The following is an 18,134-nucleotide window of genomic DNA, read 5'->3' as shown; positions in this document are numbered from 1 at the left end:
CTTGCTGTGCTTCAGTGCTCTGAGGGGTTGAGGCATTTGTTCATTGGAGCATTAGGCTTGAAAAATGCAAGAGACATGAAATGAGAGAGACAGAAAGAGCAAGACATCAACATCCACAGTCCCTTTGCTGCCAGGCTGGCATGTGATAGCTTCTCAATCTTTTATCTTGAACATGAATTTCAGCTGGGTTTAAACAGCAACTAGTTAGAATTTAAAGCTGCAGGTGCACTAAAGCCTTTAAGGTGCTCCCGCAGTTTACTAGGTGGTCTTTAAGGTCCCTTCCAACCTCAAGGATTCTATGATTAAAGGGAGGGAACTTAAATGGAAACTAATCAGAACAATTTCTCCCACTAAAAAGCAGTTGAGAGCACACATGGTTAGATTTAAGCCCAGAGTCTGTGGATGTTTAGAGATGCCTCTCCAAGTTTCTCCCTGAACTGCTTCCATAACCCAAAATCCACCCCATAGGGAAGCTCTGGGTTCCCTCTGTTCCTTGTCTTGATACCAAACTTTCATCTTTACATGCTGTGGGCTACATTTCTCCTGTAGGTGCTTTGTAGATGTTGCCAGTGGCAGCCCGGTGTACTTAACCCAAATCATCTGCTCTCTGAGGAGGTATGAGCCATCTGATTTGAGAACAATGTGGCTGAAATGCATTATTTCCAGTCATCTCCCCCTCAGTTTAAACTGATGTTCATTGTTACCATGGTACGGCTAAAACCAGAGGATTATTTCCTAGCCATGGCCTTGGAGATTACAGTTTAAGAAATTCTTAACATATTTTACATCCTGGCTATTCCTTATCCTGTTAGCCAAGTAGGCAGCTGTGAATGCACAGTAAGTGAAGCTCACCTGTAGGCTTTTCCTCGTCTATTTTACTTCTTGATTATTATTTCTCTTAGGAATCAATTCAAAAGTAATAAGGAAGAGGCAGCTGTTGGGGAAGAAAGCAAGCCAAACCCTTGCATACTGTTCCTTCTCAGGGGATCTGGCTACAGAAGTAGGTTTGCTAAGATAGGAAGGTTGTTTAATGGCTTCGCTCCATTCCTCTGCATGCAGGGAAGCAGCACACAATGCGATGCAGAGCCCTGGGCTGGGGAAGGCTCCAGGGTGAATAAGCAAAGCAGCTGCAAGTCAGGTTTGAAGCGCGTTAATGGAAAGCACTGCGCAGCGTGCGAGCGGGTGTTCGCACGTTGAAAGCTGTGCAGGGGGGTAGAAAAAGGCAAATAATGGAAAAGCTGTGAAGGAAAGGGCAGTGGCAGCGTGGAGGGGTCAGGCAGAGGGCTCGCTGGTTGGAAATCTGGAGCCCTGGTCTCTCACAGTGGACTCGAGCTGCTTTAGAGGTCTTTGCATCTCTTTGCGTTCATTTTCTGCCTTTAGATTAAGCAGAGCAATGATGCACTTGCTTGAGCTGGCAAATCACTTGTAATAAATCACTCAGCGTATTTCACTCCTCTTCCTGTTTGGCAAACTGTCTAAAGCAAATCGGGGTTGTTTTGGTTTTTTGGAAGCCATTAGTTCTCTAAGAGGTTTTATTTGTTGGCTGATTGAGAGCCAGTCCCAGAACAGAGCAATTGTAACCATTTATAGCCTCAGAGCCCACTGCGAGCTCTGGTTCTGGTGGGATCATCGCAGGAAAACGCTCCTCCCTGGACTGGAACAAGCTTTCTGGGATGAATGTTTGAGTGTATTCATTTAACGTTTCTGATTTTGAAACATTTCCTCTGTATTTGCTTTGAATATTGAGGTTTTAATGGGCATTCCTGAGTGTAACTAGACTGCGTGAACAACCAGGTTTCCCTATGAGAAAATAAGTAACTCTTCAAACAACACTTCATGCATTTGATTCTTGCCCATGTTCCTTAACTTGCACCACTTAAGCTTCACAACACCTCTAAGAAGTCATTACTGATATTGAAGCAATTACAGACTGCTCAGAGCAGCACATAGTGATAAGCAATAGGTGGGATGCTCTGTAGGGTGTCACTGAGGTCAGTAGATCCAGGCATGGCACATCTCACCTCATGCCATCAAGCTCTGTGTGACCTCTGATGCTTAATTCTTTAGAGCAGTACCATTTCCCAGCTTTATTGTTACCCTTGAAGCTGCTTAAAGCAGCCTGTGAGTCTGGTTTATTATATATTCTTCATCGCCAACTCGCCTGTTACTTCTGTCAGTCGGGGATGTCTGGTTTGAATATCGGCATCAGCGTGGGATCCAGTAGCAGGAATAAGTCCATTATAGCCACATTATTTAGGTCTAGTTAACGCTTTGACTGGCAGGCATCCTCTAGAACACTCTGCAGCCAATTTTAGGTTGGGTTTTTTTTTTCCACACAAATTGAACACCTCTTCAAGCCATCCCCATACAAGTAAATCCGTGTTTTCATGCCACTTCAGCTGGAGGAGGTTTTAAAGCTGCTCATTGTGGCAGCAAGAGATAAGAGAGCTCCAAGGCAGCATGAAATGCTTCCTCTGTTCACTTGCAGGTCAGCACCTGTGGGTTTGGTTACATCCCAGCCTTGCTGTTGGCTACAGGTCCAGGTCCCCTGACCCTGGAGCCTGCCAAGTGTTCCACTCCATCACATGCAGCATCACACACTCAACATCGCTTCCCAAAAGCTCTGCATTTTAATGGCCAGATGGCTCTGCAAGTCAGTTTTCCTTTGTTGCTTCTTTCTTACCTTCATACCCTCTTTTCTGGATTGTTTCTTCGTGGACCTGGGGAAAGAGGGGAAGTTGAAAGAAAAGAAATACCTAGGGTACCATCAGTCCCAGCGCAGTCAGGCAACATCTTGACCTAAAATCCCAGGATTTTTAGCTGAGCTTGGATTTGGCACATGGATGAGGGGAGCCTGGGCATGGGCAGCTCTCTGGCACCCCATAATTCACAGGACAGAGGGGAATGTCTTTTCCCACTCGCACGATGCAAAATGTCCCCTAAGTTATGACAAGTGCTTGGGGTAGGTAACACTTCACACATGCTAATGTTTGATTTGCATGGACATCTGGTGTGAACCCATTTATTAAAACACATGGCCCTGAGCCTCCACAAACTGTCACAGCTCCATCAGCTCCAAGCTGCTCATTTGTCAGGGAAAATTCTTGGGAAGTGCATTGGGAACTTCTCTATACCTCAAACAGGTTTGAGTGGGCAGCTCTTCTGCTGCAGTTCTGCTCTGCATCAGCCAACCCATGTGGCTGCAGCCCCCCTTATCCCTCCACATATTTAATATGTTTTATGAAGCCTGCTCATAGTTCATGTGATTTGTAGAGTAAATAACTGTGCACATGAAACAACTGCTTGGCCAAGGAGGTCCTCTGCTTTATTTCTTCCTATATTCCTTCTTATGATGCCTTTGAAGGAATGTGCCAAAAAGCCCCAGGAATGAAGGAGAAGAAAGGACCAGGAGTTGGAGCTGGTTCAGCTTGGCCTCTGAGCATCCATTAACTGAGCTTTTTACACTCTCTTCCAAGGACATATATTCAATTCCCGTTTGCCTGAGAGGCCCACAAAGTTATTAATTCCATGCATGATGTTGCAAATGCTCCCTTACACTTCCCTGTGGTGAGGAGCACCTTGGCAGGGCTGTGATGAGCTTTGTGCCACAATGCACATGGCCAGTGCTGTGGTTGGCAGGGCTCTGCCCACTGGCAGATCTGTGGTGCTGTGTAAATAAACACGACAAGCATCTCTCTGTAGTACATGTAAACAGCAACCCATAAAGCCAAATGGCTGAATTCTCTCCAGGTTTGTTGGCAACTCATATCCAGGATTAGTCAATGGCTTTAGTTCAGGAATCCTGTGTTTATACTGATGTTGACTAGAGGAATTGCTTTCTTTTCCTTAGGTCACAGCCAAATTCCTACTACAGCTTTTAATAACAGTACTGTTTTAAATCAGTCACTACAGCTCCACGCAGTGATAATCCCACCCATGGCCTTGGCTGATAAAGCTATTTCGGCTGCACACACACAGGGCCTCTGGAGAGAGACCCCCACCCCAGTGGGGATGCCCATCTATGGTGGTGTGAGCATCCCTAAAAACTGCCCTTTTTCCAATGGACACAGGGAACGCAGGGCTTTAACTCAGTGCATGCACATCAGCCTAGCCTGTCTAATCCCAGCCCGTTTACACTGTGGTCCGTCTTGCAGCTAGATCTAAATTAAATAAGCTCTTGTGTTCATTGCTTTACATAACCACTTGGCCTGCTGTGGTTTGCCAGTTCTTACATAATTTCTTCTCTTTTTTTTATTCCCCCCAATTGATTTTAATTTACTTCATTCCTTTTCCCTCCCCCTTCCCAAGATGTCAGCCAGAGGGATAATAAAAGAACAGGGAAATGTGGCTGATCAATTTAGCTCTTGGGTTTTCCTCTTAACAGCAGTTTGCAAAGGCAGGAGAAACCAAGGTAATCTAGTGACTCCTCTTAGAGTAAAACACAACCCACAAAACCTGCAGCTGCCTCTAATCTTCTTCCAGATCATTTAAAACAGCTATTTAATTATCTTCTCCCCACTTCCCCCCCTCCTTTCCTTTACAGGCTTTTGCTGTCGTCTCTGTGCAGCATCTGCTTGAGACTCACAGATGGCACTTTTGCTTCCTGACGTTTAGAAATGCTTCTGAGTCCTGCCCAAGGCACAAGTGATGGGCAGCATCCCACCATGGGACACGTGGGTACCTGGGCAAGGGACAGAGGCTTCCACAGTGTCACCATTGTGTTTTTCCTACTCTGAAGCTATCCCTTGCTGAGGGGCACAGGGCAGTGGGTGAGCAAAGGGATGTGGAGAGGCTGGGGAGTGTGATGGGGTCTATGGTGGGAAAGTCTGGGCGTTGTGGCCATCTAGCCCTAAAGCAGGTAACATTAGATGCCAAAACCAGCAGTCCCTGTGCTGACATCCATCCTTCTCCTTTCATTAAGCAGATGAAGCTGGGTTATGACATTTCCAATCTGTCTGGTTGCTCTCTGGTATAAGCCACTTGCGCTGTGTGAAACTGGGGATGCTTCCAGTGCCTAGCCTTGCTGTATCTCCATACCAAATGTTCCTCTCACAGGGGTCAGCACTTTCAGTGTGGCATGGCAGAGAAAAGCAGACTTCAAATTCAGAGCTTTCCCAGCCTTTTCCCTAGTTCTGGAGACACATAAGCACCCTGCAGTCACTTGTGTGGTGTGATGATCTGAGAGCATCCAGTCTCAGATGCTGCTACCCATCACCCTCTGTACAGACACATCTGAGCAGGGACCTGGCCACACTGGTCTCCTGGCTCCAAGTGGTAGATTTTGCTGCCTTTGTTATGGAATTTGAATGGATGTTTCTAAATTCCCTTACAAAACACAGCAAAGTCTCCTTGCTAGTCCCAGACTTCTTTGAAATGCAAGCAAGGAGCATTTTGCATCATAATTAACGCTGGTCTGGCACCATGATAATTGGGGTTCAATAGCTCCCCTCCCACAGTGGAGGGAGCATTGAGCTCCTCAACCATGGCTGGGCATCACTTCCACATCACTTCCCGGGGGGTAGATGGCACCAAGGGCAGGGGCTGCTCTTCAGCAGTGAATTAAGAGTGAATCCTGCAAGGCTGGATGTGCTTTGGAGGATGAGGGACAGAATCACCACACTTGCATGATTCCTGCTGAATAGTTCCCTTCTGTAATTTCATGTGAAGGTGTGATCTCATAGAAAGGTTTGGAGTTTTCCTCCCTTAAATACAAGTCTCAGGGGAGAGGGCCAGCTAGCTCGTCATGCTCCAGTAACATCAGCCCCCACATTTTGCCTCCCATGGATGACATTTCTTCCATCCAATTTCAGTTTTATATCCCACACCTTAAAGCTGATGATAAATCAGTTGAGCTGATGAGTTATTCAGAAAACAAGTGCTTGGGGCTGGTTTAGAAAAGGTGGTGGTGATGGAGTACTGGATAGCAGGAATTTCTAAGCTGCTGGTTCATTACCAGTATTTTTCCTGCTTTCAAACTAGTAACTGTTAAATTTTCCATGAATAGGAGGGAAATAGCAGTGAGACAATTTTATATCCTGATACCAAAGTGCCTTTCTGGTCCATTTGTCTATGAGGTCCATCCTCCTCCTGCCTCCTTGGGGTACCAGAACCCTGTCATTACCCCTCTTCCACCAGGGCAGAGGATGCTGTGGGACAGGGCTGTTCCTTACCAGGAAGATCTGCTCTTGTCCTCATCCTTCAGAGAAGATATGTCTGGTGGGCAGGAGGAGCTGGTTATCCACAGGTGGTTCGAGCATGTGAGATTTGCTTTTGGTTTCCTGTGGTTTTTCCGTGTCAATAATGCAGAGAGGGCACTGCCGGGCACGGCTTCATGGGGGCTCTTTTTCTCTCAAGGAACTAAGGATAATAGAACCAACAAGGTCTTTTTAACAGAACTTCTTTTCTTTAAGAGAAAGTTCACTGAGGTTTCTTTGCAGCTTTTAAGTTCTCAGGGACTAGAAACAATCATCAGTTGAAGACAGATCCAAGAGGTGAGATTTTCCTAGTGGAAACAGGAAAAGAAAACACAAAGGAAAAAAGTAAACTTTCACAAGGTCTTCACTATGTGAAAGGAGGGAAAAGGGCATCTCTTTTATTCAAATTGCTCACAAAAAAGCTGGGAGTACCTCTAAACTATAAAGCTATACACAGAGCACAAAGCATTTTTAGTATCAGTAAATTAGAGGCGTTGGAGTGACAGCCAAGCTGGAGGACGTGCCCTGGGGTTGGTGCCCATGGTTGCTGGCTCCATTGGAGCAGCCACTTGCTGTCATCATAGGCAGTCTCTGTGATTTACACCCAGCCCATGATGTACATCTCCCCACGTGCTGAACTATCTGCAGTAAATCTTTCCTTATAAAACCTTCCAGGTGTCCCTTTGCCAAGTGAACTCCTAAATATACAGAAGAGGAATATACAGCTTAGACAGGACTGGGTATAGAGGGTTTGCCCTTCCCTTTGAAAATACCTTCCTGCCAAATATTACTCCCTCTACATAATAAAGAATAAATTTAAGGCCACTGCTGCTGCAGCCAACTTGCACTCTTGAAGTGAATGGTTTACCTTGCTTCAAGAGATTTGTTCCTCCTCCAGAGCAAATGAAGGAGATTAGCAAACACTCCCTTAGCATGTGGTATGCCCATCAAAAGATTCCAGGGATCCTGGAAGCTGTCTGAGCATCTTCATTTCAGGGATTCAGGGTCGGTCTGGAAAGTGAAGGAATGACCAAAGGCAGGGCAATGCTTTGGAAGTGCCAACAAGTCTTTCCTCCTGCCAGCACCATGTGTGTTGGGAACTCTCATATGTTAAAGTATCCCAAGTTGTCCACACAGTTTCCTTGTGGTCAATGAAAAACTCTTGTCCCTTTGTCTGGATTGCTTGCCTGACTTTTGGAGCCTGCAGGATGGTTTCCATTGCAAGAGAAAGGCCTAACACAAGGCTGTAATCTCTGATAAACACTGGCTTACAGAGCCAATGCATGCACCTCTATTTTCTGAGCAGGCAGTGGGACTTCAGGAGAAAGTTAACAGTCTGTTTGCTCAGGTTTCTGCCATGCAGTGGATGTGCTGGTTGTCTTCTTTTCCTGGGCAACTCAGCCCTGCTGATGGATCCTCTCCAGCCCTTGAAGGCGCATTCTGATGGATGCTCAGACTCTTCCTCAGCTCTACTGCCCCAGGCTTTTCAGGGTATCTAGAGTAGGAGAAGCAATCTCATCCCTTAACTGACTGTTTTTCTTCCTCCTTTAACCCTGTAGAAAGGGATCTACCAACTTACCAGCTTCACCCAGACCTGAGGAGCAAAGACCTGCTGCGTATCAGCTATGAACTCTACGATGCGGCATGGCATTTAGCTCAGCAGACCTCTTTTTTGGATCAGGAATCCAAGGAGCTAATTAATACAGTCACTGCAATGCCACATCCTATTAATTGTAACATAACCAAGAACAATGCAGGTCTGCAGTGCTGAACCAAATAAATCTGGTCTCGGTATTTGCTAGGAGGGTTGTATCATCTTGTTCTCTCAGACAAGTTGTTTAATAAGTCAATAACTATTCAAGTATGTTCAATACAAGATTAACCTTCTTCTCCCTCATATTCTATGGGTTTTTTCAAAACCATCTTATAAATACGCAACTCACGCAGCCACTGGGAAAGTTTAGCTCCTTGCTTGCATCACTATTGATTGCTCCTGCAAGAACCTTACGTTTTATCCTCATAGGCACAATTTATACATTTTAATACACTCCTTTCATTCAAAAGAGAAACTCTCAGGATTGACTTTCTCTCCCCAAAGCCCACATTTCATTTTTCATCCCTGACAGTCATGGGCTTATGACACTGTCATACCTGTTCCTTAACTCCATGTGTGTGCAGTGTGATAAAGCACTGTAGGAGGGAGGGGAAATGCAGGTTCAGACCAGCGCAAAAGATCTGCAGGATGGAAACATCCTTTGGACGGGTAAAAAACCATGCAGGAATTTGGTCAGAAAGCATACCACAGTGCAGCAGCCCAGGGCAGACATCCAGCTTGGCAGTCCTGCTCCAGCTGGGACCAAGCCATGCCAGGAAACTAATCCTGTTACACCTTTTTCCTTGCTCCTGTCCTCAGCAGTGCAAGAGATACAGGTAGAGCCTTACACCTGCACAGTTGTGGAGAAAATCCTTAAGTAGAGTGTGGGGATGGGGAAAAGAAAGCAAAGGGTTGGGGGTTTGTGATTCTGTAGCAGGTAAAAATAAGCTAGCAGGGTCTGAAAGCTGCTAAGGGGTTAGAGAGGGATCAGGGGGCTGGGCAGCACCAGAAGCGGACAGAAATGATGTGTGATGATTCATTGATCATGTACCTTCCCCTGAATATCTGTGGTCTAATTTATGTCCTGGGGTGGAGACATTTCACGTCTGTGTTGCCAGAGAACACTCTTCTCTGCCAAGGGTACAACTGTTGCTGGTGGCTGTTACTAGGTTTGAAGCAAACCAGAACAACTCCAAACCCTTCTCTCCTGTGCTCGGCTCAAGACAGTCATTCCCACCTTCTCCTCCTTCAGTTAAGTGTCTAAATCAGGTGATGCCCTCCTGCACCATGGAGCAAAGGGACCAGCAGCATTAGTAGTTTCTCATTTCTCAATAGTTTTCCATTCCCCATTTCTTAACAATTTTCAGACTGCCTGGCTCTATAAAAATAACCCTGCTGGCAGCAGTGCCAAAGGGCTTGTGCGGCAGCGGTCATGGTCCTGCTGCTGGAACAACCTGTGTTTATTCCAGGGATTTTAGTTTTCATCATCCAAAGCTTCAGTTCTTTCACTGCTATGCGGTTGAACCCATCTATCACTTTATGTACTCTGAGGCCAGGAGCAGTTTGCTTCACTTACTTGCCTAACATATGTGACAAATTAATCTCAGCGAAGTTTAGTGCAAACTTCTCTTTCCTTCCTGCCAGGAGAGCAAGGCTGACTGTGGTGCTATAATTAAGATGTTTATATATGAAGTGAAAGAAATGATGCTCTTGAGGTATTTTGCTGAACATCTGCCCAAGCCAAAGTGCCCACAACGCAGCCAGCAGTACCAGAGGTTGGACTGACACTAGAAAACCCTACTCAGGGTGTTAATTGTCCCCCAAATGAGTTTCTTAAGGCACTAATGATGGAACTTGCCACTACCATTTCCTTCAGCAAGTCAGACAGACACCCAAATCTGTACAGTTGACTGTTAACAGCTCTCACACTTGAGCCTTCAGTCAACAGTGGGACAGTGTTGGACTTAAATATGGCCTTTAATTTATTTATGACTCCATATCCAGCACTGGGTATCATATTTAATGCAAATAACATTCAAGTGAAATCCCCACTGAGAGGCACATTATGAAGATTAACAGCCTGTCTCTTCTATTACTGTGGTTTATATGTACTGACTTGTGCTTGGTGCTCTATAGGCAAGAATATTTGAATCAAGAAATCTGTATCTAAAAATGCCATTTTGTAAAAATCAGTGTCCGAAAGCCTGCTTGTGGCTCCATGGCCAAAGGAAAGAGCTGGAGGCATAAAAAAGTACTGGGAAACGCTGGCATCCAGGTAGGCAAGAACCTTGGAAGATAAGCTCTGCTCATGCAATATGCCATCTGTTTTATTTCTTCTAGTTATGTAGCCCACTTCCCTTTTAAACAAGCATTGAGAAAATTAATCTCACCAAGTTTAAGATGGCACTGAACATATTCTCATGCTCTGCAATTATCTGGAGCTATTTTATTCCTTTTTATCCTCATGTAATGACTTTGTCAGGTGTAATGCCGTGGGCTCAGCACTTCGTTATGGACTTTATTGATAGCTTTGTGTCTTATCCTTTGTCTGGGATCCTCTCTGTCCCACCTACCCTCTCAAGCACAGAACACCCTGCCCAGGTCACTGCCTGAGTTGACCTTCCATGGAGGAGAAATGTGACCAATGTCACATTGAAAAATGTGGCCAAAGCCAATAGTTGCCAGGGCAAGAATCAGTTTTGGTTTGATTCTTACCATGGACCAGTCTCATACTCCAGCTCTGCACACTGAAAACTGCAAAGGGCATTTTGCAGGACATTGGCTCTGTGACTTTTGTTGAGGTTTGTTTCGCCATCTGCTTTTCAGGCTGCTATCGAGGTGCAGTTCTGAAATGCATAAGGGGAAGACACAAAACTCAAGGTCTAATGTGCTCCTTGGCTACTGCAGTGAGACAGCCACAGTTCTGTATATTGGGACACTGAGCTCCAGGCCGCGTCTTGCATAAAGAACATTAAAGGATGATGCATAGAGGTGTTTAGAAGATGTGTAGATGTGGTGTTTAGGGACATGGTAGGGGGGTTGGAACTTGATCTTAAGGTCCTTTCCAACCCTAACTATTGATTCTATGATTCTATGGTTTAGTGGTGGACTTGGCAGTGTGAGGTTAATGGTTGGACTCGATGAACTTTAGAGTCTTTTCCAACCTAATTGATTCTATGATTCACTGCATCAAAGAGCTCGGAGTCTAAATAATCACCAGAGTGCTGCCACTTATTCCCCATGGCATTGTACAGATACTGGCTCTGTCACTGGAGTACTTGTTGCTCATTAAGAGATTTCCTCTTGTTGCAAAGGGGAAGGGAAACCTCTCCCCCTTTTTCTCTAAGATAGAGTGATGCGGAGCTAAGACATCCTAATAAGGGCAGCTACTGCTCGAGAGCAGCATTGGGCTATTGGAAGGGAACAACCAGCACATCTTTAATGGGAGACAGGTCAACACAATGGCAGCATAGCCAGGAAGGCTGCCTGATCTGATCTTGTTTTCCAAGAACATCCTGGAGCCAAGCAGATATCATTTACTCTTTAGTGTCTAGTGAGAAAGGGGTTTCGTTTGAAGACAGAGCACTGACAGCTACAATAGCCATTTTTCTGTGAGTCAAATAAATGGCAGAAGCCCATTAGACATTTGAGAACACATTCTGCTTGGGAGCAGCAAAAAGCTCAAAGGATTTCCAACAAGAGCTCCGTTATGGATGCATTTTCCCTCAGTTCCCTACCAAGCCAGAGCGCATGGGTCTCACCGACATGTCTGAGGGCAGTGAAAACAAAACCACTGTTATGCAAAGAAATGGACTTTTAAAGGTGGAAATGACAATGAAACACAAAGTGGCTGTGGTTCCCAGCACCCAGCTGCCCAGGCTCAGCTCCCAGCCACAAATCCACCCCATTCACCTGCACCTTCCCTGCTCCTCCTAAACCCCATTAGGTCCTATCAGTGCTTCCCACAGTCTTGCCTTGTTTCACTGAGCCATTCAGCTTGGTGCAATCCCTTAGCAGCCTGCTCTTTAAATGCCCTGCATTAGGGGAAGGTTGGGGGCTAAAGGAGATGTTAGAAGCAAGAGGAGTATTTCAGGTTACAAGCACTCACAGGGCTTTAGAATAGAATAGCTGAGCAGTGTCAGAGGGAGCTACTCTGCTCCTTTACCAGAAAGAACAGGCATCCATCTCACTAGTGATATTGATGATAGGGGTCCTCTAGGAAAAGAGAAGGAAGATGAAGCATGGCAGGAGCTATCTATTTTGAGAATGAGATGCCAATTGTATTACTGCTTGCCATCTCTGTCTCTTCCAGCAAATGAGGCCTCCCACCCCAGTCATTCCCTGCTTAGCCTGAGTTCCTCTAAGAAGTGTTAGAGATGTGACCTGCAGGGAATGGCTGTATCACAGGGAGGTGATGCAGAAGGTCTTCCATTTTCATTAATGCTTCTCTTTTCCCTTTTCTCTCCCTTTTATCAATGGAGATGTTCCAGGAAAAACTGCCACACATATAGTGATGCTACAGCCAGAAATAAAGCTGGCTTGTGTAGAAACAAGTGTGTTTGGGGAAGGGGAAGATTGCAGGGCATACTCTAAAGAGGTTTTCTCATATTACGTAGTGCTATGCTAAATTACATCCTTTAGACAGGCAGAAGTTGCTATTAACATCTCTCAGGGGCTGCCCCCCTCATTGTGAGGTTATGTCCCTTTGATCTTGCACAAAACAAGTTCAGAAAATGTTTTTGTTTTCTGCTCTGAAGGTTGCTGGTTCCTTCCCTGTGAAATGATGGAAAACTTTGTTAAACTCATCAGCTATTTAGGGAAAAAATACTCATTTACTCAGTTTCAATTAAAACAGAAAACCTAAAGCAATGAAAAAAAACACTAGCAGCCTGTTGTAAGTGGAAGCAGAGAGACAAGGGCAGAAACAGGGCAAGAAATGACAGTTTTCTATACCTCCTGCTGCGCAGTGATAGAAGAGGCCTTTGTGCCTGTGAAACAAAACTGGTTTTCTGTTAAAGCAGCTATTGACTCAGGCTCTACAACCGCAGCTGTAGCTCTGCACTGAAGCTGTATGCCTGCAAACAGACCGACTTCCTCGCATCTGCTCAACCCATGCTCCTGTCTCTGAGCTGCATTCATCTCTTTACAGAACAGGCAGGGGCTGCTCTCCCTTGGTGGTGTAAATCAGAGCTGTTCCTTCAAATTCAAACAGAAAGAACACAAACATCCCTGGTGGTTTTCCAGGAGGAGTTGGTTTGGGTCGTTTGCATGACTTTGCCTATTCCCTCTTTCACAGGGCTGGACCAGTGTGGCTGTGTCCAATGGCTTTTGCAGGGGCTGTGTCTGGCAGGGTGCAATCCCTGATTCTCCATGTGTATTTGCACTATCGCCTTTCCTGAGTCGCCCTCATGATAACAGAGAGTAGCTTAGGTTTGAGGCCATGTGTATCAATCCAGCTGTAGAGATTATTTTGACTGATGGTCATGATAACTGATATAAAACACTTGATATAAAAGTGAATCATAGATTAAAACCTGTTCATTAATTACTTTTCAGCAATGGGCTTCTTTCTTCTCTGTGATGCTGTTCCACACACCAGTGCTTACATTAAAGGAAAACCTTAATAGAATCATAGAATAGCTAGGGTTGGAAAGGACCTTAAGATCATCCAGTTTCCCTCTATTTCTACAATAGAGGGAATAGTCCTACAAATCTCACACAATCACATTTGCAAAACCTGCTTGTGCCACATGGAGCCATTGCATTGATCTACTGGCTGCTCCTCTTCAGACCCAACATCCCTTTAGCAGTGATGCTCTTCTGCCAAGAGTTAACCTGTGTCTTGGGCTTTTCAGGTCAGTGTCTTGGCAGTAGGGAAAGCACTCAGGTGGAGAATGAGTCTATGAGTCTTTCTGCTTGGTTGCCTCCACTTATAAACACACACCAGTCCCAAACGCAGCGTTGGAGTTGCAGCAGTACAAAGCTGGTTTCCTTCCTTGGAGCTGGCTGAGCACCGTAATTCCAGCATCAACCCTGTGTCAGCTTGCTAAGCTGCTTTTCTTGTGCACATGTGTTACACCAACCTATCTATTGGCATAAATAACGGACATACAGGTAATAAACACGGAAATTCCTAGGAATCCCATGGGGATGGAGATGGCAATCAAAGACCTCTTCACTGGTGGTGAAGGAGAGCATCCAGTGTCCCATGAGGCTGATGGGGAGAAAACCACCTATTCCCTTCTGGTAATGAAGCTGATGAAAATTATTATCAGCAAACACCAAGGAAGAAGCCATGAAAAAAGAATCTCCAGGCTGGGACAGTGGTTGTTTTGATAGAGTTTTCATCCGTTCATTCAGTATTCCATTGAAGCTTTGCTGGAGATAAGAGATCTCATAGAAAACAGGGCTTTTGTGTCCAGTCACAAAGAATGAGTTGCTGAGGAAAGCAGAGTTATTATCCAGGGAGAGGAGAAATTCAGCTGAAAATAAGCATGGCTTTTTTATTTGGAGTTCTAGCAGCAACTTGTCAGAAATCTGATTCCAGCCAAGCAGATTGGGCTGGAAACGGGGCAAATCAGTAATTAAATGAGCACTGGTCAGCCCTAAGAAACCATCTTGTTCCAAGACTCATAAAATGCTTCCGGCTTCTCCTTCTGCTCACATTCAGCTCTGCGTAGCATTCAACAAATATAGGATGTTTTTTAGGAGCACATGGTTAAGGCAGTAAAGTAGATATGAAGCAAGGCTGGTGCCCTGCCATCGTCTCCCAGCTGATGGGTAAAGTTTGGGGTTTAAATTGGTTTAAGGTAAATGAGACAAGCTTGCCTGGAACACCAGCATCTACCCCAGAGCAAAACCAGACAGATTAAATAAACAGAGATTTCCCTGTTATTAGTGCTGTTTAGATAACTTTGATGTGCTTATTATTCAAAGTAAATGAATTCCATAACCTTTCCCCTTTTTCTGGCTCAAAAAGGAGTCAGTGAATTTCCTTTTTCAGAGCAGACCTTTTGTGCTTTTTACCATCATTCAGGATCAGTTTTCCCTTCAAAACCAGTAAGCAGATGATTCACTGTGACACATTTTGTGTTGGCAATCAGGCCCCATCTCAAAAGCCTCCATACACCAGTGTGGTCCTGCCTCTGCCGCTCTAAAAGTTGGGACTGAAGCTGCAGTGACCCTGGGGGAACCAGCTCCAAAGGGTTTGATCCCTGGACCACACTAGTAGCAGTATTTTATTACCTTTTGCAGTTAGAGTACAACCTTATACTTGTGAAAAGTTTCATGGTTCACTTCCAGCTTTTTCTTTTTATTTCCTTTTCCTATTTATTTATTATTTTTATGCATCCTATAACCTCATTGCTTAGCCCCCATGTAGTGATGAGGATGATCTTCTCCAAGCTATGGGTACCCGTTGCTGCTTTCTCTCTTCCTCTTCATTCCCTGGCCAAGGACACAAACCACACTGGCAATGTGACCTAGCTCCTCTTTTCACCACCATAGCTCCATCATGGTTTATGTGCTGTCCCCCTGTTTATCACTTTGTGGGCATCCTCCAGTTTGGAGCTGCAGGGTTTTTAATCCTTCATTTTTAATACAAGGCAGATAACGTGGCAGGAAGGGTTGGGGTGTGAGATGGTTCCGCTCCCAGAAGGATGTCTGTTGAACTTAAGGAAAGTCATTTCCCACCCTGGTTGTCCCTGGTTTCTATCACTTTTAAGTGAGAAGAGACGGAGTGGTGCAAAGAGTGTTGTGGAAACTGCTGTTGAGCTCTCCCTTTAGTGTGTTAGTGGCAACAATATCATTCTCCAGTAGCTTTTCTATTTCCATCTAATTGAAACATTATTGTTTTGGTTATGTTAGTTTGCATTTTAAACAAGCAGATAGGGACAGAGTAGCTGATTGATAACTTCTTTTCTGCATGGGTAAAGAAAAGCATTAATCACCCCCTTACATAGACATCAGATTGCAAAAGAAAGGGAGAAAGAGTCTATGTCTTGATGACACTTAGTTTGCTTCCTCTGCTGGGTCTCAGGGAGGGATGGGGACATGTTCTTGCTGGCTGCTGCATACACATGTGCTGCATTTTGAGGAATAAGGGAACTTTCATCCTGAAATGAAGCTCTCCTTTAGAATTAAACAGGCTTCCATCTCCTGTTGCCTTTCATTTTGATTATGTTTTGTCATTGCCATGTGCCTGCCCCTTTGGTGTGTGGAGGCAGGAGAGGGAAGAGAGCGAGACTGGGTGTGTATGCAAACATCCCTATTAGAAACGTTATCTGAAAGGAGGTGATCCTGCCCCTCTACTCTGCTCCTGTGAGACCTCACTTGGAGTATTGTGTGCAGTTCTGGTGTCCTCAACAGAAAAAGGACAAGGAACTGTTGGAATAAGCCTAGGGGAGGCCCAAGAGGATGATCAGGGGCTGGAGCACCTCCTTTATGAAGGCAGGCTGAGGAAGTGGGGTCTGTTAAGCCTGGAGAACAGAAGGCTGCGTGGAGACTTCAGAGCAGCCTTCCAGTATCTGAAGGGGTGCTATAACGATGCTGGGGATGGACTCTTCATTAGGGACTGCAGTGATAGTACAAGGGGTAATGGGTTAAAACTTAAACAGGGGAAGTTTAGATTGGATATAAGGAAGAAGTTCTTTACTGTTAGGGTGGTGAGGCACTGGAATGGGCTGCCCAGGGAGGTTGTGAATGCTCCATCCCTGGTGGTGTTCAAGGCCAGGTTGGACAGAGCCTTGGGTGCTATCGTTTAGTGTGAGGTGTCCCTGCCCATGGCAGGGAGGTTGGAACTGGATGATCTTAAGGTCCTTTCCAACCCAAACTATTCTATGATTCTATGAAATAGACTTCACCATAAATAATGTGGTTCAGCATCCCCTCAAAGCCATGATTTGTTTCCAGAATGGCTGGCTTGCAGCAAGCCCACATCCACACCACCCACAGAGCCTCAGCAGCCTCAGACCCCATCACACAATCATAGAATCACAGCATCCTTTGCCCCTCCCTCAGCATGAAGCCGCAGCAGAGATGGTCAATGGAGATCCAGGCATGCTAAATGGGAGCAGAGGTGCAATACTCAGCACAGCTGGGTTCTGAAGTGGGGAGCTGGAGCCTGATCTTTTAAAAGCTTCCCTGCCCCAAGTGTTTCTGTAGCCCTGAAGCACGTGTGCTTTTGTAGGGTATTTTTAGTAAGCTGCAGTTTACCGAGGGTCACAGAGAAGTAGAGCATCAGCATCTGGAAGAGCTGTCACTCCGCTTCCAGTCTAGCAGGACTAACACATTGACTTATTTATGAGAGCAGTCAGCTCCCTTCTCTCTGTGTGTAACAATCGGCTTTACCTTGCCCAGCACAGAGAAATAATTTTATTGTCAACAGTTCTGTGTCTTTAATAAAACCTTAAAGCAAGTCAAGCAAGAGGGAAATGGGACTGTTTCCAGGCATTTATTTTTTCTCATTCTTTCCAAAATAACCCACTCTTTCACCAAATAGTGATCACTGCTATGGCCAAAAGGAGGGGGAGGACATAAAGCATGAAGACTGCTAGATAAACCCTTTATCCCAGCAATTCCCAGTTGCTGTGTGAGCCTTAGTGTGTTAGCACCATGCTCACATCCGTTGATTTTCTCCTGTTGGATCTAGCTCCATCTTCTACCTAGGGAGAGGGACTGGCAGCATCTCACCAACACCAACAATTCGCAGTTAGTTTTCATTCCATCACTTCTGAGCTTCCCCAAAACCTCTCCCTTTCAAGAGTAAAGGAGCTTGAGTGCACAACAAACTTCAAGCAATCCATTACATCCAAACACTTTGTGCCCAGTAGGAGAAGCTTAATCTGTTGCTGGAAAATGCCCCCATTCAGTGGAGTGAACGTACAGGGCCATGAAGTCTTCTAACATTCACCCACAAAGTCCAGTGAGGTTCTGAAGTCTGATGGCAAAGTTTCTGCCTGAAGTGAGCACTCTATCTGTGTTTATGGGAATGCCAAACTGATTTCATGGATTAGATTTTGATGGTACATCAAACAGTGCTTGCCATAAGAATGAGCAGTCCAGAGCTGGTTAGCCAGGGTACGGTAGTGAGGAATGTCAATCATCAAGATGGGCTTGGCTGAAAAGCCAGAGACTCAAAGATAAGATGTCCTTGTGCTTTATCAATATAATTATTTTCATGAGAAATGCCAGTTCTTATTAACCAATTGTCTGTCATAATTGTCTCCAAAGCCATTATTACCACAGAGTCAGCTGTCACTTGCATAGATGTGCATAGGAGAGGTTTCTGCCTAATTCAAATGAAATTGCCCAGCAGAGCATTGCTATAGAAGACAGAGATAGCCCTG

The 18,134-nt window shown here is 45.2% G+C and overlaps 1 protein-coding gene across 1 annotated transcript in view; it reads left to right on the top strand.

Annotated features, from left to right (window-relative positions):
• NTSR1 (neurotensin receptor 1) overlaps positions 1-18,134 on the top strand; it is a 55,280-nt gene that overhangs the window by 1,737 nt on the left and 35,409 nt on the right. The window lies entirely within an intron of this gene.

The sequence above is a fragment of the Neopsephotus bourkii genome, unplaced genomic scaffold (genome assembly GCF_033783945.1).
Source record: "Neopsephotus bourkii isolate Nb327-2 ecotype Australia unplaced genomic scaffold, CSIRO-AGI_Nbou_v1 NB_1060, whole genome shotgun sequence".
Classification (NCBI taxonomy): Eukaryota; Metazoa; Chordata; class Aves; order Psittaciformes; family Psittacidae; genus Neopsephotus; species Neopsephotus bourkii.
Note: the sequence above shows the minus strand (reverse complement) of the source record. Positions and strands in the feature narration are given on the sequence as shown.